We start from the raw sequence: 14,430 nt of genomic DNA, 5'->3' as shown, positions 1-14,430 counted from the left end.
TCTTTGGATCTGATGGTTTGACATTTTTCCACAGAAGTTTCTTTTTATCAGCTACTTACATTTTGTCTAAATCAACTTGAGCACTATCATAGGTTGATATCTTGATAATTTTATCAGAACTTGTTGTTTCTGTTATAGCTTGTTGTTCTTGACTCTGAAAAACTTGAGCCTTGTCAGAGGTTGTCTTGGATTCTTCAGAAATTTTCCTTCTTTTCAGAGTTTGAACATTTTCATCTTCAGCAAGAGAATCATCAGTAACTTGAACCATTTTGCACACTGGTTTCATCAGAACTTGAGGAATTTTCATCTCCAGTGGCTTGGTTGGTTCATCAACTTTTCCCTTTCCTTTGTCTTTGGGATCAATCTCATTATGTGATCTAGTCTTGGGCTTTGATGCCTCAGTACGTGACTTCTCCTTGATCACAATGCCTTTTACCTTAGGCCAAGGAGATTTCTTTGGAACAGAAGCTTTTGGCTTTAGATTTTTCTTTTCAGCTTTAAATCTAGCTTCCTCCTCCTTGAGATTTTCTAAATCCATTCCTGGATTATGCTTCAGAAATAATCTTCTAGCAATTTCCTCATTAAGTGTTTGAATCTTGGGATCCTTGTAGTAGACAATAGTCTGCTTTCCCTTGAGCTTCAGAGTTTGCATGTGAAGGGTTTTTAGCACATAAACGCAACGAAAACGTAAATTTAAATCTTAAAAAAAACCGAAACCCTTCGCAGGATCGATGCGAAAAATAATATTTAATTCGTAGTTCAGTATGTTTACCTTAAGAAGCTTTACGTTAATGGAAAGATGGAAGTCTTCAATAGCGATCCAAGAACGATGAACAGAAATCTCTAGCAGCTGCTCCTCAAGTGTGAAGCACTCCACCGGTATCCACCAAGAGTACAATGTGATGGAGGAGGAAGAGGTTGAGAGAATTAGTTGTCTCCCTCTTGTTCTACTTTAGAATTAGGGTTAATTATTTGAGTTGAGGCAAATAGGGTTTATAATAGTATATTTATAGGCAAAATTTTCAGCTGAAAATTTTCCATAAAATATTATTATTATTAACCCTTTAATTGATTATTCTTATTAACCAATTAACTAATAATTAAAACACCTTTTAATCATTAATCCCTTTTCTAAACACTTTAGAAAAATAATTCTCTCACTTGATTTAATTTCCAAAATTAAATTCTTAATTAATAATATAAAGAATTAATTAAATCTTATTTAATCAATTATTAAATCTACTAATTAATTATTTATTTCACAAATAAATAATTACCGGCCATTATTAATTAATTCCTCCACCATTAAATCATTCTCTTTTATGGTGTGACCCTGTAGGTTCAATATTAAGCCGGTAGTAGAAATAAATAATAATAATAAAACTATTTTATCATTATTTATATAAATTCTCTAATTCATTAAATATGATTAATTAATAAATTAATCATATTTATTCTACATCGTGAGGGATACTTCTCAGCATATCGCGACTATCCGGATAATACGAATTCACTGCTTAGAATACCAAGAACCTATTCAGTGAGTAATTACCATACAATCAATTCCTTCTACCCTGCAATGTCACGATTAAATACAAGGCATGGAACTTGTGTCAAGCCTATCTTATTTAATCATTTGCTTTCCCATTCACTATGCTTAGTTCTATTTAATGTAAATTGAAACTCCTTTCTAATTTCATTCACTCTGGCCAGAGATTCCTGAACTAGCATAAGTGGATCAGCATCGAACATTCTCTTCCTTCACTGGAAGGGGTAGATCCTTTATTGATCATACACTATCTTCGTGTACAAATTCCTATACGCAGTAGAGCCCTTATAATTGTCCCTGGAGACTAAGAACTAAACCAAAGCATAGTTCAGTGTACACAAGATGACTATGATGACCTCAAGTCTAAGGATACTTGTACAACTATCACTATATGAACTGCTGACACGTGAGTGAACTCCATCAGTTGTTCAGCTGTGTGAGTCATGTTCAGTGAACTTATTCTATAATAAGCACCTACATACTAGCTATAGTGTCAGGCATCCTTCCTAATGAAACAAGCATAGTATGTACCGATCTTTACGGATTACTAATTACCAGTTAGTAATCCTACGACCAAGAAATATTTAAGTTTAGAGTTATCATCTTTTAGGTCTTATTATTATGATCTCATCATAATCCATAAAAAGCTTTACTCTAAACTATGATATATCTTATTTAAACACTTAAATAGATAAAGCCCCCAATAAAACCAAAACAAGTCTTTTATTAATATCAATGAAATTAAAACAGATTACATAAAAGTTATTCCTAAATCATCATACAATATTGGACTTAGGACACATCTCTTTCAATCTCCCACTTGTACTAAAGCCAATTACTCTGGTATCTAATACCCATCTTGTCTTTATGACGATCAAAGTGACTTTGAGAAAGTGGCTTTGTGAGGGGGTCTGCTACGTTGTTATGTGTGTCAACTCTCTTGACGTCTCCTCTTTCAATACGATACAAGAAATGTTACCGCGCTCCCACTAACCTTTTTGTAGACACATGGTTCATTTATGTTTTTTATAAAACCAAACTCTTTGATTGTCTCATCAAAACGGATGTTCCATCTACGAGAAGCTTGCTTTAAACCATATATGGTTCGCAGCAGCTTACACACTAGGTGTTCATTTCCCTTGGAAAGAAAACCCTCTGGCTGTGTCATATACACTTCCTCTTCAAGTTTCCCATTGAGGAATGCCGTTTTCACGTCCATTTACCAGATCTCATAATCATAGTAAGCAGTAATCGCAAGCAAAATCTGAATTGATTTTAACAGGGCTACAGGCAAAAAAGTTTCATCAAAGTCAATCCCTTGCCTTTGTCTGAATCCTTTTTCCACGAGCCTGGCCTTATAGGTCTCCACCTGCCCATCTGCTCCAATCTTTCTTTTGTATACCCACTTGCACCCAATAGGCTTAACACCTTCAGGCGCCTCAACCAGAGTCCATACTTGGTTGGTATACATAGATTCCATTTCGGATTTCATGGCACTATGCCATTTCTCTGAGTCAACACTACTCATAGCCTCATTAAAGGTCACAGGGTCGTCATCATCAATGATTGACAACTCATTGTCATTCTCAATGACAAGGCCATAATACCTCTCAGGTTGGCGAGACACTCTCCCTGACCTACGAATGGGCTGTTCCACAGAAGGTTGTTCAGTCTGAATAGGTGTTTCCACTTGATCCGTAGTAGTTTGTGCTTCTTGAACTTCATCAAGTTCAATTTTGCTCCCACTGTTTCCTTCAAGGATAAATTGCTTTTCCAAGAAGGTAGCATGTCTGGAGACAAACACCCGATGATCGGTGTAAAAGTAATACCCTAAAGTCTCTTTAGGATATCCCACAAAATTATATTTTACAGATCGAGATTCCAGCTTATCTGGGTCAACTTTCTTGACATAAGCTGGACATCCCCAAATCTTAACGTGTTTAAGACTCGGTTTCCTTTCTTTCCATATCTCATATAGAATTTGAGGAACAGATTTGGAAGGCACCTTATTCAGTAAATATGCTGAGGTTTCCGATGCATAACCCCACAGGAATACTGGAAGATTCACATAGCTCATCATGGACTGAACCATGTCTAACAAAGTTTGATTTCTCCTTTCAGATACCCCATTCAACTGTGGATTATATGGAGGAGTCCACTGGGAGACTATACCATTTTCTTTGAGATAAGCTAGAAACTCTCCATTCAAGTATTCACCACCTCGATCTGATCGAAGAGTTATAATACTATGTTTGGTTTGTTTCTCCACTTCATACTTATATTCTTTGAACTTTTCAAAGGCTTCAGACTTGTGTTTCATCAAATACACATATCTGAATCTAGATCGATCATCTATGAAAGCAATGAAGTATGAAAATCCACCCATGGCTTGCGTAGGCATTGGTCCACATACATCTGTGTGTACCAATCCTAGCAAATCTGCAGCCCTCTCTCCATGTCCACTAAATGGAGATTTGGTCATTTTACCCAATAAACAAGACTCACATGTAGGATATGATTTAAAATCAAAGGGGTCAAGTAACCCTTCCTTATGCAATGTCCGCAGTCTATTTTCACTAATATGACCAAGTCCGCAGTGCCACAAGAAAGTGAGATTTTCATCATCCCTTTTTCTTTTATTAGTATGTTCAATTTGTAGTAAATTATGCTCTACGTCACATACATACAGACCGTTGTTTAAAATACCACTTCCATAAAGAAAGTTATCTTTAAGAATTGAACATTTATTATTCTGAATAACAAATGAAAATCCAACCAAGTCTAATATGGAATAGAAATAATATTCCTCACAATCGAGGGAACAAAATAACAATTATTTAGAACAATAGTCTTGCCTGTAGGCATATGTAAATGAAATGATCTTACAGCTTCAGCAGCAACTCTTGCTCCATTTCCCATCCGTAGAATCACCTCCTCTTCTTCAAGAGTCCTACTTCTCCTTATTTCCTGCAACGAATTGCAAATATGAGAAACACAGGCGGTATCTAATACCCAAGTAGAAATTTGACTTAGTGACATATTAACTTCGATCTTGAACATACCTGAATCAGAAGCGGTAGTCTCACTCCCCTTCTTTTTCTTTAATTCTGCAAGGTAAACCTTACAGTTCCTCTTTCAGTGCCCCACCTTGTTACAGTGAAAGCAAACAGCTTTGCTCTTGGGGTCTTCAGCTTTTGGTGGAACCGGTTTTTTCTCACCTACTTTATTCTTCTTAGAAGGGTTCTTCTTCCTTTTCTTAGGATTGGAACCTTCACCAATTAGAAGAACATAACTCTTCTTAGGGGGAAAATTCAATTATGCAGTCTTTAACATGTTGTGGAGTTCAGGCAGGCTGACATCCAGCTTATTCATGTGAAAGTTCACAACAAACTCCGAGAACGAACTCAGAAGTGATTGCAAGACCAAGTCTTGGCTCAGCTCCCCATCCATGGCAAAACCAAGTTGTCCAAGACGTTCAATCAAATTGATCATCTTAAGTACATGGTCACTCACAGATGATCCCTCAGACATCTTACAACCGAACAGTTCCTTCGATATCTCATATCAAGCTGTCCTCCCTGCCACATCATACAACTCTTGTAGATGCATAAGTATAGTGTGAGCATCCATATGCTCATGTTGCTTCTGCAGCTCAATGTTCATGGAAGCTAGCATGATGCATTTAGCAACATTTGTATCATCTATCCTCTTACGATACCCAACATGTTCATCATTATGTGCATCGCTAGCAGGTTCAGTAGGCTTAGGTGAGTCAAGCACATATTCCAGCTTCTCAACCCTAAGAACAATTCTCAAGTTTCGAAGCCAGTCAGCAAAATTAGGACCAGTCAACTTGTGAGCATCTAGTATACTCCGGAGTGATAGTGCAGAAGACATAACGAATATAGTAAATCTGTAAATGATGAACACATAACAACACTTAGCAAATATTCAATTTCATTTCAAGACACTATATGAATCAGGTCTTTATTCATAAATGGCTCCCACTAGTTTATCTAATTTATACAACCCCTAAGTGAAAATTAAGCATTCATAATGCTAGTGGGAATAGGGATCCTACATTCCATCACACAACCTCGGCTGTAGCACGAAATGTCATGTGATGTTCAATAGGCAGACAACTCTTGTCAATTACATCTTATGTTACTCCCTAATAAAACTTTAGCCTCTTGAATAATTGAGTCACGGATGTAGCACGACAAACTCAATATTCTAAGTCAAGTCTAACCCAACATTTCATAAAATTGAATCAGTCTCCAACGGCCCACGGCTGTAGCACGTAACGACCTTTAGATTCTAATTCAATGTACACATCTCTATGTAATAGACAAGTATTTCTTATTTTGAAATCAAAGCCCTCGGTTGTAGCACGAAACGATAATGATTTAAAAATAAGAACCACTTTCTACCATGTTGGAAGGCTATGACCGACACAAGCCCGTTGTGTCATTGGCCAATTACTACTTGATATTATATAATTTTAGAGGGATTATATTATCTTACAATCATAATCATATTATAAAGAGATTCTTCCTTTTAAATTAAATATTTCAAATCAATAATCGATAATCAGATGATTCCCAGATCGGGGGGAGCATTGTCAAGAGGCGTCACTTAATACCCCTTTCTTACAGATAGAAATCTGCTTTTGACAGAATCATCCTTTCTCTCAATATTGAAAATTCATATTTAATTACGTGTTTCATAAACACAAGAATCTCATGATTGCATTCATAATATTATTGTTAAGGCAAGAAACGATTCCTATTCTAGATTTTCTAGAGCACGCCTTATATTGATTTATGTTCACCTAAATCTATCATCGCATGGTAAATATAGGCATATATCTCATATATAAAATTAAATAAACAAGTAAATATAAAGTGCAATAAAGTAAATGTGTTTGGTTATGGCCCCATCCTATGTGATCTTCATCAAGCTCATGATAAAGATCAAGGTCAATCTAATATGGTGATGAAAATAAATACAACTACTTATTACATAAGTCTTCTTCTTTGTTTAGACTTCTTGTATGCCTCGTCTTCTTCTTTGTATCACCTCCATTGGATAGCCTTCTTGAGTCTTCAATTACATTACATAGATTGAAAGTAAAACTAATCTAATGAACTTACAAGAATAACTCGAGTTACATTCGAGATTTATGATTACAAAGATTGACGACATGCAAGTCGTATTTAAAATCAAAACCATTACACTAAGGTCGAAAGGCCATAACCATCCACCATGCTCATACAACACATAAAAGCATGTTAAAACACATAATCTGATCTTAACATATCATATTATCCATGATCTAATCATAAAAAAAAATATGACAAAAATCAGAAAAATCAGAATCAAATCAGAAAAACAAGAATCACTGTTTACGGGCAGTAAACGACGTCAAACGCCTTACAGACGAGTCGTTTATATCTTTAGCTATCAGTTTTGTTCAGACGCTCGTTTACCTATGGAATAGGGTATTCGTTTGCGTAAATCGGACACCAGACCCAGATTTCAGCAAATCTGCAGCAGCCAATTCAGAATCCGTATCTAATATGATTCTCATAATTAGAACAAACATAAATCATGTATATATCAGTATATATATACAGATTAAATAATCATCTTATGATTATACAACTCACATGAATATCATATATTCAAAACCATACATATATAAGCATATTATATCAACATCAAATCATGGCGAATCACGTACATGCTCATATATCGAAAACAGTTAAACACATAAACGAATTAAAAACTTTTCGCAAGTAGCTCTGATACCATTGAAGGGTTTTTAGCACATAAATGCAACGAAAATGTAAATTTAAATCTTAAAAAAAAACAAAACCCTCCGCAGGATCCATGCGAAAAATAATATTTAATTCGTAGTTCAGTATGTTTACCTTAAGAAGCTTTACGTTAATGGAAAGATGGAGGTCTTTAATAGAGATCCAAGAATGATGAACGGAAATCTCTAGCAGCTGCTCCTCAAGTGTGAAGCACTCTACCGGTCTCCACCAAGAGTACAATGTGATGGAGGAGGAAGAAGTTGAGAGAATTAGTTGTCTCCCTCTTGTTCTACTTTAAAATTAGGGTTAATTATTTGGGTTGAGGCAAATAGGGTTTATAATAGTATATTTATAGGCAAAATTTTCAGCTGAAAATTTTCCATAAAATATTATTATTATTAACCCTTTAATTGATTATTCTTATTAAACAATTAACTAATAATTAAAACACCTTTTAATCATTAATCCCTTTTCTAAACACTTTAGAAAAATAATTCTCTCACTTGATTTAATTTCCAAAATTAAATTCTTAATTAATAATATTAAGAATTAATTAAATCTCATTTAATCAATTATTAGATCTGCTAATTAATTATTTATTTCACAAATAAATAATTACCAGCCATTATTAATTAATTCCTCCACCATTAAATCATTCTCTTTTATGGTGTGACCCTGTAGGTTCAATATTAAGTCGGTAGTAGAAATAAATAATAATAAAACTATTTTATCATTATTTATATAAATTCTCTAATTCATTAAATATGATTAATTAATATATTAATCATATTTATTCTACATCGTGAGGGTTACTTCTCAGCATATCGCGACTATTCGGATAATACGAATTCACTGCTTAGAATACCAAGAACCTATTCAGTGAGTAATTACCGTACAATCAATTCCTTCTACCCTGTAATGTCACGATTAAATACAAGGCATGGAACTTGTGTCAAGCCTATCTTATTTAATCATTTACTTTCCCATTCACTATGCTTAGTTCTATTTAATGTAAATTAGAAACTCCTTTCTAATTTCATTCACTCTGGCCAGAGATTCCTGAACTAGCATAAGTGGATCAGCATTGAACATTCTCTTCCTTCACTGGAAGGGGTAGATCCTTTATTGATCATATACTATCTTCATGTACAAATTCCTATACCCAGTAGAGCCCTTATAATTATCCCTGGAGACTAAGAACTAAACCAAAGCATAGTTCAGTGTACACAAGATGACTATGATGACCTCAAGTCTAAGGATACTTGTACAACTATCACTATGTGAACAACTGCTGACACGTGAGTGAACTCCATCAGTTGTTCAGCTGTGTGAGTCATGTTCAGTGAACTTATTCTGTAATAAGCACCTACATACTAGCTATAGTGTCACCACACAAATGTCTATGAGAACAGACATCCTTCATAATGAAGCAAGCATAGTATGTACCGATCTTTACGGATTACTAATTACCAGTTAGTAATCCTATGACCAGGAAATATTTAAGTTTAGAGTTATCATCTTTTAGGTCTCATTATTATGATCTCATCATAATCCATAAAAAGCTTTACTCTAAACTATGGTATATCTTATTTAAACACTTAAATAGATAAAGCCCGCAATAAAACCAAAACAAATCTTTTATTAATATCAATGAAATCAAAACAGATTACATAAAAGTTATTCCTAAATCATCATACATGATTGGACTTAAGACACATCTCTTTCAGCATGAACTTTTGAGAATCTTGACTTCCACCTTGTATCAGAACATCAGGCTTTGTCATCAGATTTTTCTCATCAGAACTTGATATCAGATTTTGAGTTTCAGTACTTGCTATCAGATTTTGAGTTTTAGCAGCTTCAGAACTTATCTTCTTTTAAATAGAAAATCTGCTTGCATCAGTAATTAGTTTCACTTTGATGCTTTGCCTTTTAACTTGAACTTGACCTCTACCCTTGCTAGGGTTTCCCTGGTCATCAGCTTCATCATCTTTCTTCTTCTTCAGTATTTGATTATTTGAGCATTTGGACTTAACTATCTTCTCCCCCTTTTTGGCATCATTTGATAGTAGGAGTGAGAGAAGAAGTTCTACTGAAGATTATATCTCATCCAATTGAGCCTGTTGAGAAGCTTGATTAGCCATGACCTCAAAGATTTTGGCATGTTGCTTCTCTTGAGGTTTCTCAATTGCTTCTACTTTCTCAAGTGTAGGCCTGATAATCCTTGTCTTGTCAAGCTTTATTTGCATATCTAGCTTGTTAAATGACTCTTGTAGTGTATCAGCCTTTACTTGAGTTTGAGAGTTATAACATTGCTTTCTAGGAGCATTAGGGATAGACATATAATTATTACTTTTATTCACACCTTCCTTTCCATTCCTTTTTTTCCTAGCTTTCTTTATCTTGTTGACATTCCTAATCTCTTTTAACTTATGCTTAAGCTGCTTCTTTGTCATTAAGCCTATGTTTACTTCAGCTGGTTTATCCTGTTCTAATTTGTCAGAAGTTGACTTTTCCTTAACTTCTGTCACAGACTCTTTCATCTTTTCAGAATAAAACTTTACAGTTTTTGCTACAAACTTAACAGGATTTACCTTTGGCTTAGCAGTCTGCTTAAAAACAATTGGCTCAATTTGTTCAGTTCCTTTTTCACTTTTATCATCTCCATAACCTAAGCCCTCTTTCCAGTTTCCACTACTTAATAAATTCTGAGTTGTTCTGCCAGAGTTAGTCCAAGTTCTGATAATCTCTCTTTTCTTTTCTAAGTTAGGTTTTAGATATCCATTTAATTTTAACACTTCATCTCTAACATATAAAGCATCATCTTTTTCTTTCTTAGTTTGATGAAGAAAAACTAACTCCTTTTCTAAATAATTATTTCTCTTTTTATAAGCTAGATTTCCAGATGTTAATCTTTCACATGTTAAAGTCTGATCTCTATAACTAATGAACATGGTTTTAAGATACAATCTCAACTCAGTAATATCATTAGTATGAAAGGCATAAGTTGTTTGAGGTACCTTCAATTCAGCAGTTTCAGGGCTGCTGTCATCATTTTCCATCAGGGCATAGTTCACCTCATGTTTAGAATCTGAAGTGTCTGTCCAGCTTTTCTTCTTTGTGACAAGTGCCTTCCCTTTGTCACTTTTTGCTTTCTTGCAGTCAAGAGATGTGTGGCCTCTTTCACCACAGTTGTAGCATTTGACATTTGAGTTGTCTCCTCTGTCAGACTTTCCTCCTTTGCCTTCAGACTTTCTGAAACCTTTCTTATCAGAACTTCCACTTTTTCTGAAAAACTTCTTGCCTTTTCTGAATTTCTTATAGGCTATCTTTGTGATACCCTTTACCATAAGAGCACACAATTTCATCATCTCTTCATCAGCATCTATTTCAGGTAAACTTTCAGTTCCTGAATCATCATCATCAGAATATGATGACTCTGAATCAGACTTTATGATGAGAGCCTTTCCTTTTCCCCTTTTTGAGGCAACAACTTTAGGAGATTCCTCCTCAGCTTTAAGAGCAACTGTCCTTGACTTCCTTCCATACCTTTTGCTCCTTTGATCCATCTCAAGTTCATAAGTCTTGAGCATACCATAAATTTTATCAAGAGTAGTTTCAGTAAGGTCATAGTTGTCTCTTATGGTAGTAGACTTCAAATCCCAATTTCCAGGAAGAGCTAAAAGGAATTTTAGATCTGAATCTTCAAGATCATATTCCTTGTCCACCAGTGACAGGTCATTCAAGAGTTTGATAAACTTGTCATATAAGTCAGTTAAAGACTCATTAGCTTTTGAGTCAAAGTGCTCATACTCTTGAGTGAGTATTGTCCTCCTATTCTTCTTGATTGCATCAGTTTCCTGGCATCTTGTCTCCAAAGCATCCCATATCTTCTTTGCAGTTTTGTAATTAATTACCATGTTTGCCATGACATTATCAATGGCACTATACAGTAAATGCCTTACCCTTGCATCCTTGGCAATAGATGAGATGTCTTTAACTGTGTACTCACATTCCTCCTTTGGTATGGTTTTTGCTGGTTGATCAGCAACTACAACAGAGAGCTTGGTAGGATTATGTGGTCCTTCATTAACTCTGTCAAGGTATTCTGGATCTGTAGCTTCCAGAAACATAGCCATCTTCACTTTCCATATGGGATACTCAGAAGGTCTCGGTATTTGAACTCTAATAGTCTCATATCGACTGTGGGTTTGTGTCTTTTGAGTTTTTTCAGTTTTGGTGGGCTTGGTTGGAGTTTGTGCTTCTTCAAATATGATTGTTTGGATCTTTACTGTATGTATGTTAACATATGTGCTCAGATACCAATTGTTAGGTCACACAACACTGTAGAAGGGGGTTGAATACAGTGTTTATACAATCAAATCGATTTAACACAAGTATGTAACAAATATCAAGTATATTGAATAAACTCTGTTACAATAAGAACTGTTGTTCTCTCTCAGTGATGAACAACTATCACTAAGAGCTGCTAGGTTATAATGTATAATCTTCTCGATAATGATAACACATATAGTATAAACCCTAAGTCTGTGTTTATATAGTACACAATTACAAGATAACTTCTAAATGATATGGAATATAATTATGTCTCCTAAAATATATCAATCAGATATCTTCTATAAGTCTTCCAGTCTTCTAACTCTTTCCATGCATATCTTCTTTTGTTTTAGTCTTGATCTTCTACTGTAAATCAGCTTTCTTCCTTATATGAAAGTCTTCCCGCACTTAAGTTCTGATATGACCTTAAGTTCTGATATTAAGTTCTGACTTCCAGTAAGTCCTGATTTCAGTAAGTCCTGGTATGTCCTGTTTGTTAAGATCTGAAAACTAAACATGAATCATATTAGACATGACATCTCAAATATATCTAACATCCTAAGAATTTTAATGGCAGATCATGATCTTGCTCGCTTGGTGAAGATGAACACATCGAAGAGAGGTACCACTATTCTCATTCAATCTCCTTATACTTCCCCCATAGACATGATAAATTCTAGGGGGATGAATATCCATCTTTGTCTGAATTAGATTCTTATAGCCATGGTAATACTTTTCATGAGCTAAATGGTAGGATAGAAGCTTTTAACACCATGTACAAACTCCCTCCTAACCTTAGGATTACTCTGGCCGCCCCTGGGGATAAGACCTGTAATTGGGAGGGAGACACTATCTTTATTTATCGAGGAGCCTTAACCACAGGTATTAGGTTTCATTTCCATGAATTCATTCCGCGTCTCCTTGCAGATGTACAAATAAACCCCAGTCAGCTCCCCCATGATGCATGGAGAAACATTATTTTCTTTATGGTTTTATGTCTTGGGAATAACTTCCCTCTCTCAGTTGTTGTTTTTAGAAAGATATTCCAATTCTATAATAGTGCTTTAACTCATCCAGGCTGGGTTTTTATACGTCAAAGCCCCAAAATCCCTCATATTTTCGACAGTAACTCCATTGTTAAGAATAACCCAAAATGGAGGGGTGAGTTTGTTAGGCTGACTTGCACCGGAGGTGATTGGGCCACTCTTTTTCGTAGGCCCTTTTGTAAAGTAGTTGATGGTAGCCCTTCTAGCATTAGACTAACCGATGAGGAGGAGGTCGTTTATCAAACCCTCATCGCAGATAATGGTCAAACGGACACTTGGACCCTTTTAGAGGAGTTTTCCCTGAAGGAAGTTGGCCTCTCTCAGGCCACTGATAAGGGTAACCTCATTTTTTAATGTCATTTTTCAATGCAACTTAATCATTTTCAAATTTTAATGTTTCTTTCTTTTATTTCAGCTTCCGAGGCCATTAACAATATTAACAGGCCTAAAGAAGGAGAATCGGGTCGCCAAAAAAGGGCCAAGCTTAATAGGGATCCACGGAGCAAGCCTGATGCTCATCTTTCCTTAGGCCTCATGTTCTAGAGGTCGTATTGGGGGACGATGTGGATCCCCCACTTAAGGCGCATTCTTTTAGGCCCAATTGGGGCTTTAGAAGAAGTGACACGGTGGTAGGATCCACCAAACATGCTAAGGATTGGTCCTACCACTCCATCACTCCCGAGGACTTTACTGACATTGTCATGGGGGTGACATCGAGACCATTGAGCTTTTGGATTCTCAAGCTCAAGCTGCGGTAATGTTTCTATCCTTTCCTTTGACTGCTATCCCCTTTTAATTTTACACCTGTGTTAATTCTTCCTTCCTTTGTGCATAGTAACACCTACTTCTAGGCGGCACTTCACCAAGCCAGGTCTTGGAAGGGGAACTCGGATGAGTTTGAGAGGGAGATGAATAAGTGGAAGGAGAGAGCTGGGGTCTTTGATAAAAAGTTGAAGAATAAGGAGGATGAGCTATCTAAGGCTTACACTGAACTGGTTAAGCTCCGGAGTAACAAGGAGACTCTCATCGATGAATATATGGACTCCCAAAAGTTCAGGGATTTGATGAATATTCATGATTAGGGTCTCTATACCATCCATTTTACACATGGTTGGGATGATGTAGTGAAGGTCGTGGCCGAGAAACATCCTGGCTTGATTGAGGCCAAGGATTTCATTAGTCCTGAGCAGCCGGAGACCGAGGACAGCTTGGATGCTCTCTTTAACTCCCATGTGTAGTAAGATCGCATCCTCGATCCTAACACTACTTCTCTTCCTTCCCCCAGCTACAGTGGCTTCTGTTAACCTAGAGGAGGGGCATACTGAAGCTGAGAAGGATCAGTATAATCCTGCTAGGGACGAGTAGACTTTTACTTATCTCCTTTTGAAATAATTTGTTGTACTTTGAACTTATTACCCTTCGGGGTTTATTTATGTTATCTTAAGTTGTTTGCTTACTTTTTTACTATTTTTTCCAAGTACTTGTACTATTTTATGGGAGTTAGATAGTTTACTTGCATTTTCGTAGCTTTCCCTTATATTTCTTCGTACTTGTACTGAATAGATAAGCAAACTAAATCATTCATAGCATGAACTAAACAGTTCTAAGATAAGTTTATGGAAACTTTTTAAACTCTTGGAATTCATCCCTTACATAATTCCTCGTAGAGCTAAAGTTT

The sequence above is a fragment of the Apium graveolens genome, chromosome 2 (genome assembly GCF_009905375.1).
Source record: "Apium graveolens cultivar Ventura chromosome 2, ASM990537v1, whole genome shotgun sequence".
NCBI lineage: Eukaryota > Viridiplantae > Streptophyta > Magnoliopsida > Apiales > Apiaceae > Apium > Apium graveolens.
Note: the sequence above shows the minus strand (reverse complement) of the source record.